This window comes from Vicia villosa, linkage group LG2 (genome assembly GCF_029867415.1).
Source record: "Vicia villosa cultivar HV-30 ecotype Madison, WI linkage group LG2, Vvil1.0, whole genome shotgun sequence".
NCBI classification, from domain to species: domain Eukaryota; kingdom Viridiplantae; phylum Streptophyta; class Magnoliopsida; order Fabales; family Fabaceae; genus Vicia; species Vicia villosa.
Window position 1 is genome coordinate 189,981,002 of NC_081181.1, and position 17,321 is coordinate 189,998,322.

Below are 17,321 nucleotides of genomic sequence, written 5' to 3' on the forward strand. Positions count from 1 at the left end.
ACCTTCCTATCAGAGGGACGGTGCTGGACCATTGCTTGATACAGAGGGTTAAGGCCATCGAGTGGATTGTTGATTATCTGAGTATGGACTCATTTATGGCTGATTTTGAGTGTTGGACGAAGAATGGGGCTCATGTCAGGTTCTCCAACCTGAAAGAGCTTTATGAGCACCATTTGGCGGCGGCAACTGGCTGGGGCAGAGGATGAGGAGAAAGCGATTTATGTTGAGTACCACCGCGGTTGTGCTCTGCGGTGTTGGTTCAAGTTCTTGGTTGGCACATCCCTCTTTGTGGACAAAAGTGCAACGTACGTGGACGTGACATACCTCCGGTACTTTATCGATTTGAGTATAGTTCATGAGTAGAACTGGGGGGCCACCAATCTGGTATTCCTATACCAGAAGCTGAATGAAGCAAGTAATTAGAGGACAAGACAATTGACTAGCTCTTGCACACTCCTCACGGTACATTTATTTTTGATTATATGACATTTAATATGTTATTTATTAAGTTGTACTAACATATTTTTATATTTGTGTTTCAGAGCTGGATCATCTCTTACTTCCACCGCATTCATGGCTACGATCCTGATCCGTTGTACACCGACGACATGCCTAGGACTGCACAATACGTCCTCCAAAGGGGGAATCAAAAAGTGGGGCCATATCGGGTATACCTGGATCGTACTACTCACGATGACATCAACTGGACGCCCTTTTGTGATTACCATGAGGTTGTCCCATTCGACCGCATCTCGTTATATTCCATATGGTTGGCATATGGGACCAACACCATGGTCAGATATCTGCCGGAGCGGTGCATCAGACAGTTTGGGCGCGTGCAAATGATACCCAGGTCTCCATTTGTGGCTGCTCCCGACACCATTACCCGCCGAGATCTTACTGCTATCTTTCAGGATTGGGAGCATCATTTGGTGCTAGAGGAGTATCAAAGTATGCGGGCCTCTGAGAGCTGGCAATGTGTAAATAGATACGTGACATAGTTTTATAAAGTGTTGCATCATATCATGACACCCGATGCTCCAGGGCGTCCACCTAGGCCAGTGCATTATCTTGGAGAATCAGTAGGACGAGGATGACCATGCCACTGATCTCCTGCCGATATGCCAGCGGATACAAATGATTGGGCAGGAGGCATTGGACACACTGATCATTTAGGAGGGAGGTGCAGAGGTGGTTTCCATAGTGCAGAGGGTGGTCAGTGAGGCGTCCAGTGCGGCGGCGTATATGAGGTAGAGGAGGTCGCAGGGGGTTAGAATTAGGCATATTCAGTAGTAGTAGTAGTAGTAGTAGTAGTAGTAGTAGTAGTAGTAGTAGTAGTAGTAGCAACTTATGTTTTATGACTCTTTTTTTGATGTTGTAATATTTCTATATTTTGCACTTATCATTACTATATTTTGATATTTTATTTTAGTGTACGTACTTTTTATTTCCATATAATTTATCGGATAAAAAGATATTAAATTTAGTTACTACAATTATAACATTGTAATTTTGTAGTTTTTTAAAAAAAATGAAATACTCAAAGCACATTTCGCATGTGCATATCCGAAACTAGTTTAGGGTGTTTTTGGATATGCATATCCGAAACATCTTAAAATGTGAAAATGGTGCCTTCGGATATGCGTATTTTGGGGTTTTTAAAGGTGTTTTTCCACCTTATATGGATATAATGAGAAATTCCCTAAATTAAATTAGGTAATATCAGATAATTTCGGTCGGGCTCGGATTGTAAATTCTATTATGTCGAATTAGAGCCCAAACAAAAATGTATAAAAGCATAGGACCTTGTTCAATACATTCCATATAGTGTTTAATAATTTTATGGAAAATAAAAAATGTCCTTTTGCACCGTCCAAGGATTGAAATATGGACGCACCATTCATTTATCAAATCTCTTCATCAGAAAGACACCCCCATCCAAGTGAAAAATATATTCGAATTTCAATATTCAGACTATTCCCTATAATAGTATTGCCTATATGTTTCGCTTGTGTGTTAAACAAAGGGATGAATCCGGAGTTCAAAATTCTGACACACCACTGGACATTATTTTACGCATTGCTTGGGTCTTTATTAAGAATAATGGGGTGGATTTGGATTTCCAAATCCAAACAAACGCATTGAAAGTATTATGACCCCCTTGACTAACTAGGAAGAAAGTTTTATATCACTTAAAAATCATACATTATTTACACAATAAACCATACACATAAGTTAATCATAACTAAGGTCAAAATTTCATAACTCATTTGTAAACCATACAACAGTCATTCATAAAATACATCTAGCCATACACATTTTTAAAATGTTTACAAAATACGAATAAAAATACAAGTACTACGTATATCTAACGCCCTTGTTCCTCATGTGCCTCCTATATTGCAATGCATGTCGTGCCTCTGCTAATATTTTCTATAGAGAGATCCTCATAGGAGTGCCTTTCTGAAACTACCCTCTAGCTATGACCTCTCTCTTAATAATAACAATACTGACATATATGCAGTACATCCACGACATGACCCACCCTTGTATGTTCCTCTTCTAGTAACTCTTGATGAGCTGGCTTAAGGGATCTCCTTCGGGATTTGGTGTCATGTAAGAATGAGACGCTATATACGACTATTAGATGTAATCATATACCATACTCCATAGACGAGAAGCTGGTACACTATGTGCATCCTCTGGCACCAGATGATCACCGTAGCCCACAAATATCGTACCAATATATATGTGGAGAACAATGGCAGGAACAACAACTGTAAGGTCCTTAGGTATACCCCGTAGATATCCAAATTTCCATAGTACTCGCTCCTGTAGATGTGGACACATAAGTCGAGACCCACATGCCAACGATCAAGAATACCAAGATATCACCTCCAACGGTCGTGTCAGAAGGTATTCACTAAACGATTTGAAATAGATATCATCCACCAAGATGTGATCAGAAGGGAAAGTCTATCCGGCTTAGTAAGATTTGTTCGACATGTAACTCCATACACAAGAGAGGGGGTGAATTCTGGAGGTTTGAAAAACTTTGGTTGAAAACAAAATTATTTGAAAAAGCAGAGTTTGAAAATAATCTAAATCAAATAATTGAATAAACAGCGAAAAACCAAAGGAAAGACAATAAAGTAAAGCGATAAGGGATAGAGAGATACACCATATATTTATACATATTCATCCCAAATTGACCTACTTCTGTCCATAAGAATTATTCTTAAGAGTATCTAAAAAACCCGAGAGCTTTTAGAAGAATATGTTCACAAACCTCCTTATACAAGGAAATGAAGTTTTAAGGCTAAGTTCCAACCAAACAGCGAGCAAGGCTTATAGTGGTTATCCTCCAAACCAAACAGAGCTTTTTCTATGTGCTGATCTCGAACTAAGATGGAGTTTTAAGTTGGCTATCCTCGGGATCAAATGAAGGTTTTTCATAGGTCGACCACGAACTAAGTTGAGACTTTGTACTATCTAATCTAGAATTCACTAAGCTTTTAGCTTAGCAGGCTAAACTCATGAATCAAGAAAAATCTTAACCAGACTAATCTTAAACCGATAGCGCTTTTAATTGAGTTGAGCTCAAGAACCATTGTGTATATTTTAATGGATGACCTTCATGAACTAAAAGAGAGCTTTTTCTTCTAGAAAAAACTCAAGAACCAAAAGAGAGTTTTAATTCGAGATTATGGTAGGTCATCATGGTTGAGTCAAACTAATTATAGCTTCACCAAATTCAGCGCAAGCCATGATTTCATGAAAGCCTTTAGAATAAATTAAGCTAATTAAAATATTAGAGGTAGATCTTATTAACATTGTGTCTAACTCAATAAGTCCTTTGAGTTTGTAACGGTGGAAGGTGGTGACCATTGTCTTTACATCTTCATTATTATGAACATGAAGGATGGTAAAAATAAAACAACCACCACTACCTATTGATAGACCATAGTTTTCAATAAGTAACATCCTCCTAGATTCACCATAGTCAAAGAGCCTTTTAAGTGTTGGGCTTTTTCTCCTATTTAGAGAGGTCCAATTGGATATGGGTTAGTGACCCATGTGTGTGTAAGTCTTTGTTATTATCTAACAAAGATGAATAGGGATTAAGTGTGAAAAACAACAAGAGAAAAGAAGTGAGAAGAGAGAAAAATCAGCAGCCACGTCAAAATCCCGCGGCCCCAATTTCATAATTGTTCAGTCCCACGAAATCCGAGCTTGCGCAAAATCCAACGGTCGGATCGTCCTGAAATTTTGACATAACGTTCATGACTTATAACAACACATTCTGAACGGTGGTGATTGGATTCAGAGCTTTCTAAATCGGTCTGTCGAGTCCGTCTTTGAGGTCAGAATTTCTTAGTGGTTTTGGGTTGTTTTGTCTATCATGATTCTTATTGTATTCCTAGATTGATTGCAAATCTTGATGATGTTGATGTATACCTCTAACTAGTGTTAGAGAGAACCTTGTTTGTACCCATTGTTGATTATAATGAAGATTTTAAATGACCTACGAGTCCTGTGATTTATAATGAAGTTTTTTTTGTTGATTGTCGTTGTGTGTAATATTTAAAAGAGTTTATGCTGTTGAATATTTTCCGTTGCGTTTGTGATTTCCTCCCAACATTAAGTTTATTTTGCAAGTTATAAAGTTTGATATTCTCATAAACCCTAAACTTTTTTAAACGACCACTATTGAAGTAAATGAAAGATAAACAAGAGTATATGTTAAAAGCATAATAAAAGTGAAGATTTATATGTATTTGTATAGGTATTTTTAATCCATGCCATACAAAGGATAGACATATATATTAGTGTAATCCCAACCATACAAAAGTGTGAATGCAATTTTGAGTATAAAAAAGTGTTTATTCAATGAACAAATCAATTGTAATCCAATGAAAACAATTATCGCCTACTACACATACATGGCTTATCACATGGAGGAATATATGGTTGAGGAAAAGATGGCTGGGGAACATATGATGGAGAAACATACGCTTGGTAAGAATCAAACTAAGTCCATTGTTATAGTCTCCACATGTAATAATGTCTCCATGATGTTGACTATGAACTATAAATATCACATCAGTTCGATGCAATAAGGGGCATCAAATGTCCTCGCCTCAATTTCATCTAAACAACAACAATTAATTGTTGGATTAATTATATTAAGAACATAATAAAATAATTCGCGCCTAATATTAGTTATATTTAAGAATTTGGCCTATGCACAACCATCATCATTGACAAAAGGAATGGCAATGATACATTTAATTCAGTTATTCCCTGAGTGTAAACTTCTGAACAACAAAAATGTCAAACTAAATCTTCTGATAAAGTGACTAGAACAATATTGAACTTTGTTTCTATGACGTATCACATATCTCATGGGTAAGGGTCCTCTCTATTTTTCAAAAGAAATGGAGGTGTCCATTACTATAGTTTTAGTGTAAATAAAAGATATATTTGCACGCATTTCTAAAACTTGTGACATTAATTACACATTTATACATTAAAACTATAGTAATGGACCATTCCATTTCTTTAGAGAAATGGAGAGGATCTTTACTCATATTTAATATACTCATCCATTTTCTATTGGTTTAAATCCTAAAACATTACACTCCAAAGAGTATCTCCCTTCTTGAACATGTCTTTTGAATAATCGACCATACAAATCAACATAAAAACTAATTTTATCATCCAACTGATGTTGTAAAATTGACCAAAAGTCTCTTCCCCTCATCTCAATGTTGCAATAAGTTATGTCATCAACTCTTCAACCTATTATAGTATTTTAATTGTCTTGAATGAAAACAATTCTCCTGTATTTACTCAAAAGATACAAACTGCAAACCATTTAAACCAATAAGATATGCATTATCACTAGGGGTGTTCGCAGTGCGGTTTGATTCGGTTTTGAGCATAAAAGTCATTCTAACCGCGAGATAAAAATGCATGCGGTTCGGTTTGGTTCGGTTAATTTTTAAAAAGTCATCCAAACCAAACCAAACCAATGCGGTTAGGATCGGTTCGGTGGGCTGCGGTTTACACCATAAAATAAAAATGTACTGAAATACAAAAAGGAAAATAATTCATTCTTCCATACATATATTACATATATTACAGTACCATTAAAAAGAAGTTTTTCATAATAATTACACCAAAATAATTCATTCCTCCATACATGTATTTTACACCAAAATTACTACCATATAAGTGTATCATGTATTTTACATATACTACATACTAAATTACTAATATAACTTCAGTTATTCATACTACATACTATATACAGTTTTTCATACTAATAAACTACATACTAACTAATAAACTACATACTACATATACAAGTATCAGATAACTTCAGTTGTAAATATTAATACAACATTACAACTTTAGGACTAAATATTATCAGTACTACATATACACCAAATGCTTCTCTAGAATGAGTGAGAGAGAAATCAGAGAATGAAGTTGAAATGTTGAATAGGAAGGAAGAATGAAGGAATAGTGAGTCACGTGACGTGAGTGTACAGTATTGCAATTGGATTGGAAATATAATAAATTAATTATAGAAATTCAAAAGTTTAGTTAAATATGCGGTTCGGTTTGGTTTGGTTCGGTTTTGTGAAATGAAAACCGCAAACCGAACTGAACCGTGCGGTTTGGCCCAAAAATCATCCAAAACCATCCAAACCAAATGCGGTTTTTGCGATTTTCGGTTTGGATTGGTTCGATTTGCGGTTTTCCTTTTGGATTGGTTCGGATACGATCACCCCTAATTATCACTACACCGTATCACAATATTATGACATTTATACTTGCATTTGATATAGATTATTTCGATTCCAAATAATATTATGGAAATCACTTGCAGAAACTTTAATGACTTGTTTGTAATATCTCTCTTAAGACTGTTTAAATGTATCATGTGTGACTTGCTTGCTTGGAGCTTGAATGACACTGCATGTTTGGATTGACTTTTAGAAAGGCCAAAAGCAATTCTAGAGGCATATAATTGATTCTGAGTGATTTTAAGATGTTTGGTTAGACAAAATTAAAATCAATTATGCCTCAAGAATTGATTCTACTTTAAACTAGAATTTGTAGCTTCTGCCTCCAGAATTGATTCTGGATGATTTTTACATTGAAATTTATTATTCAACTCACTTTTACATAAATGTATCCAAACATAAATCAATTCTACTAGAATCAATTTTACCAAACTCAATTCTACTAGAATCAATTCTATTGACCGTCAATCCAAGCACAAGTTTTTTTGATTTGTAGACACAACATACTATGCATATTCTCCCACATTTACCCAAATCTCCTTTGATAAGTTGGAACATCATCTTTAACGACACAAATACTAATAATGTGATGTCTAAAGTTTAACTAAACAATAATATAATAAATGATATGTAATAAACAATGTTGCATTCAACGACAAAATAAAATTGTAAATTTTAAAATTTAATGTAGCATTACATACATCTTCATGTCGTATTACTTAAGTGCATCACTTAACCAACCCATGCTATAAGAAATATTTTTGTTACGAGCAAACAAGTCACTAATACAATTAAAAAATTTAATAAATAATTCTTCTCCACAAACCTAAGTCTTCTACTCTTCTTCTGTATGTTATTTAATACATGTTGCTTGCATCTTACACTAATATTTTTCTGATATAAAATGGATAAAGTAGATTAACTGAAGTTGAAAACACAATTCTAACCATATTCATTTTTTTTTACACTTTTTCCAGATTATTGAGACAAGGACATGGGTTAGTTTTTAATAATTTTTTTTTTTATAAAAAAGGTAATATTTTTTAAAAAAGATAAATTATTTTAAAATTATCATACGAAAGGTATGAATAGAGTTGTCAAATAAGCCCAATTTTTCAAAACCCCAATTTTTTGGCCCCACTAAAGCCCCACTTTACTAAGCCCTCTCTAAATGAGAAAATTTTAAGGCCCTATAATTTTAGGCCCCTTAAATGTGTTATTTTTAGACCCTATTGAAGGGGCCTTATTCTATTTCAAAATTTTCACCTATGGACTAATTTTTTACTGTTTCCTTCCTTTTTAGTGAGACAAATTGACCAGGTGATGCATCAATAAAGCTTTTTTATTTTCTTTCAGATGTAATTGATATATGTAAAAAATGTTGTTTAATCTTAACAAACTCAACTTGTCACAAACACATATATTGTCTAAGTAATAATAAAAAACTGGAATTTTATTTACGCTCTCATGCTTTTCATATTAATTTTATTAGTACAATTTTAGTTTGGAAAATGCAAGTGTTCCTAGAAAGCTCTATGTCCACGAGTTTAATGGATGAGTTGTATTTAATGAAGGAAATAAAAGTGATAATTTATATGAATAGAATTGTATTTACTGTAGGAAATAAAAGAGATAATCTATATGAATAGAAGTAATTCATTCATAATGCACTAATTGACCTAAATATATAGAGTATCTTCCATATAAAGAGATGATTTATATAAATAAAAGTAATCCATTTAATTTATAAAAAACAGTTTTTTTTATTAATTTTTTTATTTTGAGAATATTAATTTTCGATTTTTTTTTAACTTATTAATTTTTGATTCTAAATTTTTGGGGCCTTATATTTTTGGGGCCTATATGTTTAAGAGCTCATTATTCTTAGATATTTTTAGGCCCCCTCACTAAGTGGGCTAGGGCTCAAATTTTTTGGCCCCCTAAATTGACACCTCTAGGTATGAAGTCCAATTTTCTAAAAGGAAATACAATTATACAATTGATATGAAGTTGGGCTATAAGGTAATCCCTATGAGGCTTCTATTTGCACCATGCTTTTTACTAATACAATCTAATACCTTAATAATTTGATTTAGAAGTCATTTATATGTGTCCAATTTTACATATTAAAACTACAAATAAATATTAATATTATTTTGATTAGATTATTTATCCTTTTAGTTTAGTATTCTTCACTGTATATTATATCATTTAAATTATTTTTATCATTGCACTACACAGCCTCATGACCCCTTTCATTTTGATGTGAGTTTAGAGACCACTATTTTTTTCTTCGGTCTCAGGTGTTACATGTGACCATTCTCTGCCCTCTTTGGTCTCAGGTGTTACATGCCAACAAGTTTTCGCTTGGTTCGTCCCTGAACTAGATCGTACTAGGAGAGGTATGCTCTGATACCATTTTTAACAGCCTAAACTGGTTTCGGAATTCTTGACTAACTTAACAAACCAACATCGATCTTTTTAGGATACTTTGTCCTCACTCACACGCTTTATGAGAAACTTCCTAGAGGGCCACCCATCCAAATACTACTCCAAGTCAGCCCTTATTAACTATGAAGTTATTATCTATTAAGCTACCGAAAAGAAGATATATCTTATTGGTATATGTAGTACCAATCAATCCTTATAAGCCTTGTTTCAACAATCTCAGAGTCCCCCTCATTTCGATGTGAACTCGGCGACCACTCTTCGACCTCGGGTGTTAAATATGACCACTCTCTGCCCTCTTCGGCCTCAGGTGTTACAAGAATTACCAATCAAAGTTGTTAAGGATATAATTGAAGAGCCCAAAGACCTCGAGTGTATTTGTTTGTTATGAAACCTTATAGAATTTCTAGCTTGCTGCTGTTGAAGTAGTAGAGGGCAAGCAACAAAAGATTTGAAAATATTATTCCGGAAATTTATAAACAGAATATAAATGCACTTTCGAGAGGAGAAACTAATCCGACACGAATGTAAACTACTTAAAACAAACTTAAATCTATCACTCTACTGCACTCAACTCACAATATTCATTAGAATCACTACATATCCCTCATATCAATGTCCATTTCTGCAACACAGATGAGAGTTCAACCACATTGCTCTTTCGAGGATGTCTCAACCGGTCGAACAACACAGAGGCATTAAACTCCGATATTATGTGGATGTTAACCCCAAACATATCTCTATAATCTAAAGATAACAAATATCCCCCTAATCAAGATTTATGAGTTATATGTCTATAACAACACAAATCCAAAGCATATAAGCAAAAAGATCAAGAAAACACCGACAAAGATTTGTAAAGCAAACTTTATACAACAATAGAGTAACAAATATACACACGTTTAGAGTAAACTTACAAACAAACCCAACAAATACAGAATACATAGAGATAAGAGAAGAATAATCACAAATCTCCCAATTTATCAACTACAATTGATGAGCAATCCGTCTCCGGATCATCAAAGTGAAAGCTCCATTTTTGTTTTCAAGCTCTCTCTACTAAAAAAATGGTTGTGATGGTATTGGGACTCAAAAATACCTAACCCATGACCTAAAAATATGTTTGGAACTCTATTTATAAAATTTGAAACCTGCAGATCTCGCTTAGCGATAGCAGAGCTCGCTAAGCGAACTCTGATGCAATTTAAGATCTTGTTTCGACTATAACTTGAGAACCGTAACTCTGATTTGCGTCCGGTTCGAAGCGTTGGAAAGCTTATTCAATGATCTAACTAAAAATGATTAAATGACAACCAAATTGATGATTTTTATCATCCTTATTTTGAGTCATATTCTTTGATGAATTGCTAATAATTACATTCTTGAAGCTTAGCCTTTGGCCTTTATTACTCAATGATCCAATTATGAATGAATACCTACAAAATGGATGAAAAATATCAAACGGTACATAAATGAATCAAAAACTCAAAGAATATGTAATATGTACAGATATAACGAAAATGTATGCATTCACGCAAAAGTTGAAGAAAAAGAGACGATAAGCGCCGTAAAACTATATACAAAAATAACTACAGTCTGACACTTATCACTTTCTATAACAGTCGAGCAGTCATCCAGGCTGCAAATAAGAGGCTTTGTGGCTAGCATATTCCCTAGCTAATTACAGATTTCCATAGCATACATGTATCTAAAAAATAGATGAGAAAGGGTTTCTCCTCATGAAAACGCAGACTACAGAATGTAGGAGTATACCCTTCCCTCCTAAAAAGGATTTCATTAGTGGGAAATTTCACTTTAGTCAATCTCTAGAAAAGTAAAGACTTTGTGGGTGGAATTGAAGGGCTCCATATGATCTTACCTCACACATTGTCATGACTACTTTTACTAAGATGATGATAAGCATCTTTCAGTGTGAGCTCACCATTGTCAAACAACTTCCAAACAAGTTTATCTTCCTTCAAACTATTAACATAAACCTCTGTGACTAATTGTGGCAAAGCTGGATAAAGTTGAATCATATTTGAGGGCATAACAATAAAGTTGCCATTCAGGATATCTGTCAACCATGGTTTAAATTGCGGTTGCGGCTGCGGATGCGGTTGCGATTGCAGTCACTGCGGTTGCGGCTATTGCAGGTGTTGTGATGCGGAATGCGGTTGTTGTGGCGTTATGATGCGGCCGATGCGGTTTTATGATGCGAGTTTTATTGTGATTTGCAATCACACCGCAATTGCGGCCTGATGCAGATGCGGACACTACCGCAACCGCAATATTGCGGCCGCATCAGGTGATGCGGTCCGCAATTTAAAACCATGCTGTCAACAATGGTTGAATGTGCATAACAGCAAGCCATAACTGCCATAACAGAATAGCAGAAAATCTCCATATTGTTCAACAAGAAGAAAGAGATAAGAAAAGCTTTTACTGTTACATTCAGCTCAACTATATCAGTACAAGTGTGTGGTATATATAGGATCAACCTATAGGCACCTGCCAGCTCAAGAATTAACTTACATTGTTAATAGTAAATGAAAACACTAACAACTAATAAATGTGAACATATGTAAGCTAATAATATATTTAGACTAGCTTTAAAATGTAGGAATCTGCATAAGAGAAGCAAGGGTATGCCCACACCAATTATCTCGTCAAAGATTAATATTATCACCATTTTGAATTAAAGAAATAGACTGAAGAAACTAAAAGCACATCCCCTCTATATCTTCTCCATCTACCCTATCTCTTCTATGAGATAGAATCCTCTCCATTTTCTTTCTCCATTTCCTCTCTCCATTATTATAGTTTTCAAATATTTTAGAATGTATAATAAATCATTAAATCCAATTAATGTCACACTATTGTATTAATGTTTCACAAACTATAGTAATGATAGAAATGGAGATGATGAGAAATGGAGAGGAGCTTGACTCCTCTTCTATCTATCACACTTTTTATTTCTTCATCATCTCTCTCATTTGTCTTATTTATTAGTGTTAATATCTCATTTTAGATACATACTTAAACATTTTCTATAATTTTTATATCTCATTTATTTTTATTTATTGGTCCATATTTCACTATCTCTAGTCTCAACGGAGCAAATCTATTTTAGTATGTCCTTCAATTATGTTATTCTTAAACAACTTTCACTTGTTATTAATATATCTCTAGACTATACATCCGTTTGAAAGTTTTCCTTACAACATTTAGTGAAGAAATTTATGCAATTTGATATAAATTTACAAACTTGTCATTTTATTATCGTGATTTGATATGTTTTTGTAGAATATCAACAAACACTAATTTTACGAATGACATCAATATATTTTTGTAATTAAGTTTATTCATTTTTTCAAATAGAATCAGAGCTCATTTTTCAGAGTTAACAAGCTTAATCACAACATCAACATCATTTCTCCTTAAAACCTAAACACATGTTTATATTGAAGCTCTAATTATCAGCTTATGTATTTTGGGGTTATAAAAGAGCACTCGTATGTTATATTGTTGTCACAAATGTTGCTCCAAATATGCTAACTACTTACTTTTAGTTCCACATCGTGACTTTCGATCTTAATTTCCCCCCAAAAATTTCATGGATACTATGTAAACTTAGAGATCATAGATCCTTTCGATGCATCCTTCCTTCACATCAATTAAAACAAGTGTACTAGATTATATTAGATAAAACTAAAAAAAATTAATTAAAAAAAAAGAAAGAAAATGTTAGAGAAAGATAGAGGTAAAATTGTTAACGAGATATTTGAAGAGAAGAAATTAAAAAATATCATGCGATTTAAATTCAGATATAGGCATCTAAACGGGGCGGGGATAATTTTTGCCTCACTTACTCTCAAACTCAAATCCATATCAATTTCTATTTCCTACTTCGATCTTTGATAAGGATGAAAGTTTGAACTCTAATTCTATCTTAAACAAGTTTGGATTTAATTCAAAGTATTCTCGTTCTACTTTTTTTTTTTGTGGTGAAAGTCATTTTTTTAATAGAAACAATTTATTTTTTCAACATTGAATTAAATTACAAATGATAAAATGAAACAATTTCAACAAATTTTAACTATATATTTAAATAATAAAATACAAATTAAAATATTTAAACATTAATCATACATTTAATATTTAAATTATCAAAATTAAAGAATAAAATTCAAAGTAACATTAATCGACTGAATTCAAGTCGAGTAGTAATGTTTTATTAAAAAAAGCTAAACCAAAACTAAGCAAAATCGAAACAGATTTTTCTAGTCAAATGGTTACTAAGGAATCTTCTAGTCAAAACAGATTTTTCTAGTCAACATTAAATGAATGGGGTATAATGCAGATAGAGATTTTGTTACTAAGTATAGGTTACCTAAACGGAACTCAGATGGTCTCATTTCCATGAAGGTAGGTATTCAAGCGATTCACCTAACTCCGACCGGTAGTCACAGGATTTACCAAACTCCAATCCATGCAGTTCAATAATTCTCACAGGAAAATTCCTCCTCGTGTCGTGGCTCTCCCTACACCTCACTAATATGTCTGGTTGTTATTTTGTTTTAAAAATAACCTTCTTCTTTTAAGCATTGTAAAACTTATTAATAGGCTTCGAAGTTTTACTTAAATTCTACATCCTCCAATTTGTAATTTTTTTAATTAAATATTATATATGATAGTAGAAGTCATGCTTATAGTATTTGTCTGCGTTTGAGAAAATCTCTATGTATTCGACTTCTTACCCGATACCAATATTTATATTCGTACTCATATTTTATAGATATTAAAATACACATACTCATATTTATTATCTACATTTTTAATAAAAATAATATATTGATTATATTTTATAAAATAATTTTAACTATTTAACAATATTAAAAAATTCTAATAATATCATTGAGTTAAGAAATAAATAAGACTTTATATTAAAATGTGTATATTAATTATATTTTATAAAGTAGTTTTAATGATTTAACAATATTAAAAAAATTCTGATAATATCATTGAGTTAAGAAATAAATAAGACTTTATATTAAAATATGTATAAATTTAATATAATGTATTTAATAAAATTCATAAATTAATATGCATACATAATAATAAAATAAAAATATAAAATATATATTATATGGGTGGCGGATTGGATATTGAGAAAAAAAAATTTAAATAACCAGGTTTGTTAAAAAAAATACGAAAAAAACCATGTTTTCAGGGTATTTACCAAACTGTCTAGGTTTGGGATATCAGTATACTGAATGCGCCAAACGAAATGGCGTATTAGTGTAAATTGTAGGAGCATGCGCCAAATGAAATGGCATGCCCTAAAATCCTAAAGGTTTGCGCCAAATGGAATGGCGCATAAGTCTAGGGTTTTTGCCCTAGAAGCCAAACCATTTGGCGCCTTAGTTCTAGGGCTTTTTTTTTTTAATTTTTTTTTTCAATTTTTTTTTATTTCATTTTAGTTGAATATATTAAACTTAAATATTTTTTTTATTTTATTTGTTACGATATTTACAGAATTAAATTTGAAAAATATTTTTTTTGCCTTATAAATGTAATGCAGGAAACGAAAATCAAAATTGTAACATCGATTAAAATATAATTTAAGAACTAAACATCGATTACAACATAATTTAAAAACTAAACATAGGTTACAATTAATTTCAGAAACGATACCAAAGATTAATGAAAAATACAACAACATGATCAATGACGTCCATCACCAAGATAGCCATCCGTTCCGCAACCTGGTCTTATAATTGGACGTTTACCGCGATCGTTGATTCCGCCGCGAATATTGACACCGCCTCTTGCCCTAGCTCTACCCCTACCCCTGCCCCTTTGTGCTTCTTGTTGGGTTTGTGTCACGGGGGCTGGTACTGGGATGTCGCGTGGATCGCTGTCTATGAATTCGTCGACGCCCCCATAATTATCCGGAAAACCGCTGTTGTAAAGTCGGCTACCCATTCCCTCAAATGTGTTTATTCGTGGTGGTGGAGTGGGGTGGGAAAAGACCTCCGGTTCATAGCATCCCGCAGCACTAGAACTACCTTGGTTAAAGCCGAATTGGTTTGTAGGTGTTGCGTAGCCGGAGGGGGCGCCACGGTAAGAGGATTCACCATGAGGACCATCGTCGGGACTAAGATGAAGGCTAGATGAACCGGGAGTTAGGTTTTGGCCGAATCCCCTAGAGGACCCAACAAATGTTGCAAATCCGAATGGTTGTGAGTGGGTCTGATATTGGTCCGAGGAAGGATGGCGGTCTTCATTCCCTTGTAATGGTTGAGATTGGGATTGGAACATATTCGATTGGCGGATGTTGCGTGCGGAACGGGATGGAGTACTGAAAATATTTTGTTGTTGTTGCTGGGGTTGTTGTTGTTCCTGGAGTTGTTGTTGTCGTTGCTGTTGTAGGAGTTGTTGTTGGCGTTGTTGCAGGCTTTGTTGTTGTCGTTGCTGAAGTCGTTGTTGTTGCCGGAGTTGTTGTTGTTCTTGTTGTTGTTGTTGTGGTTCTTCTTCTGGTTGTTGTTGTTGTGGTTCTTCTTCTGGTTGTTGTTGTTGTGGTTCCAGCATTATAGGAGTGAGATTGTAATGACAAATCCAGAGGCAGGTACTTGGGTAGATAATCTCTCCAGGGACAAATGGACAAGGGCATACGACAATGGCGTGCGATGGGGCCACATGACAACTAATCTTGTGGAATCCATGAATGGCGTTTTCAAAGGCATCCGCAACCTTCCAATCACAGCACTTGTGGAGGCCACATACTTTAGGATGGCTTCACTCTTCTCAACAAGAGGCAGGAGATGGGGTGATGTTAGGCAAGCTGGTCAACTATTAAGCGATAGTTGCATGAAATTTATGCAACAACAATCGGCAAAAGCGAACACTCATCAGGTGACTTCTTTCGACCGATTCAATCGCACGTTCAGTGTGCGCGAGACAATTGACCACAATGAAGGGCTACCAAGGCAACAATATAGGGTTCTGCTTGACGAAGATTGGTGCGACTGTGGAAGGTTTCAAGCTTTTCGTATGCCTTGCTCACACGTCATAGCTGCATGTGCGTATGCCCACCGCGACGCTATATCACTACTGTCTCCGATTTACAAGACTCAGACATTGCTCAGAGTTTACAGTGTTGCGTTTCCTGTGGTGGCCAAGGAGGATTACTGGCCTGAGTATGATGGAGAGGTAGTTTGGCACAACGACGCAATGCGGCGAAAGAAAAAGGGGCGTCCCAATAGTACACGAATTAGAACCGAAATGGACGTCCGCGACAAAATGGAACGAAAATGCAGCATTTGCCGTCAGGTGGGGCACAATATCAAAAGATGCCCTAATCGTGGCTCGACAACGTCGCAAGTTTAGTATAATCTGTATTTTTTTTTTTAATGCAACGTATCAGTTTCGCTTACCGCCTCTTGTAACCTTGCCTCCGTTTTTCATCAATAAATTGTGCTTTAGTGAATAACCGAAATTGCCAAGGCAAACATTATTCAGACATATTCTTCTGTTTTTCCAAAAACGATTTTTCAGACCCTTTCCGGAATCGATTTATCAGATATATGCCCGAACCGGTGTGCGAAAATACCGGAAACCCTAAAATTTAATAAAAAAAAGACACAACACATAGTAGCCAAATCAAATGGCGCCTATGTGTTGTTAATGGAGTGCATGCGCCAATTGGATTGGCTACTCCCATTTGCCCTAATTTTTTTTCATGTTTACGCCAAATGGTTTGGCTACTTGGGTATATATGCGCCAAATGGTCTGGCGCATTCACTTCCGGTCAGTCCCAAACCTAGACAGTTTCGTAATTTACCTGAAAACATGGTTTTTCTTGTATATTTTTTATCAAACATGGTTATTTTAATTTTTTTTTCGGATATTGAGGTGCTTTTTTTTTTATAATTGTTCGGGTTCATATACGTGCCATTTTGTTGGTATTTATCTTATCTAAGGGACTCAAACCCGCAAAGTTCACTCGAACCGGAGTCAACAAGTGAAAATCCTAGTTGATTGAATTTGGGTTCT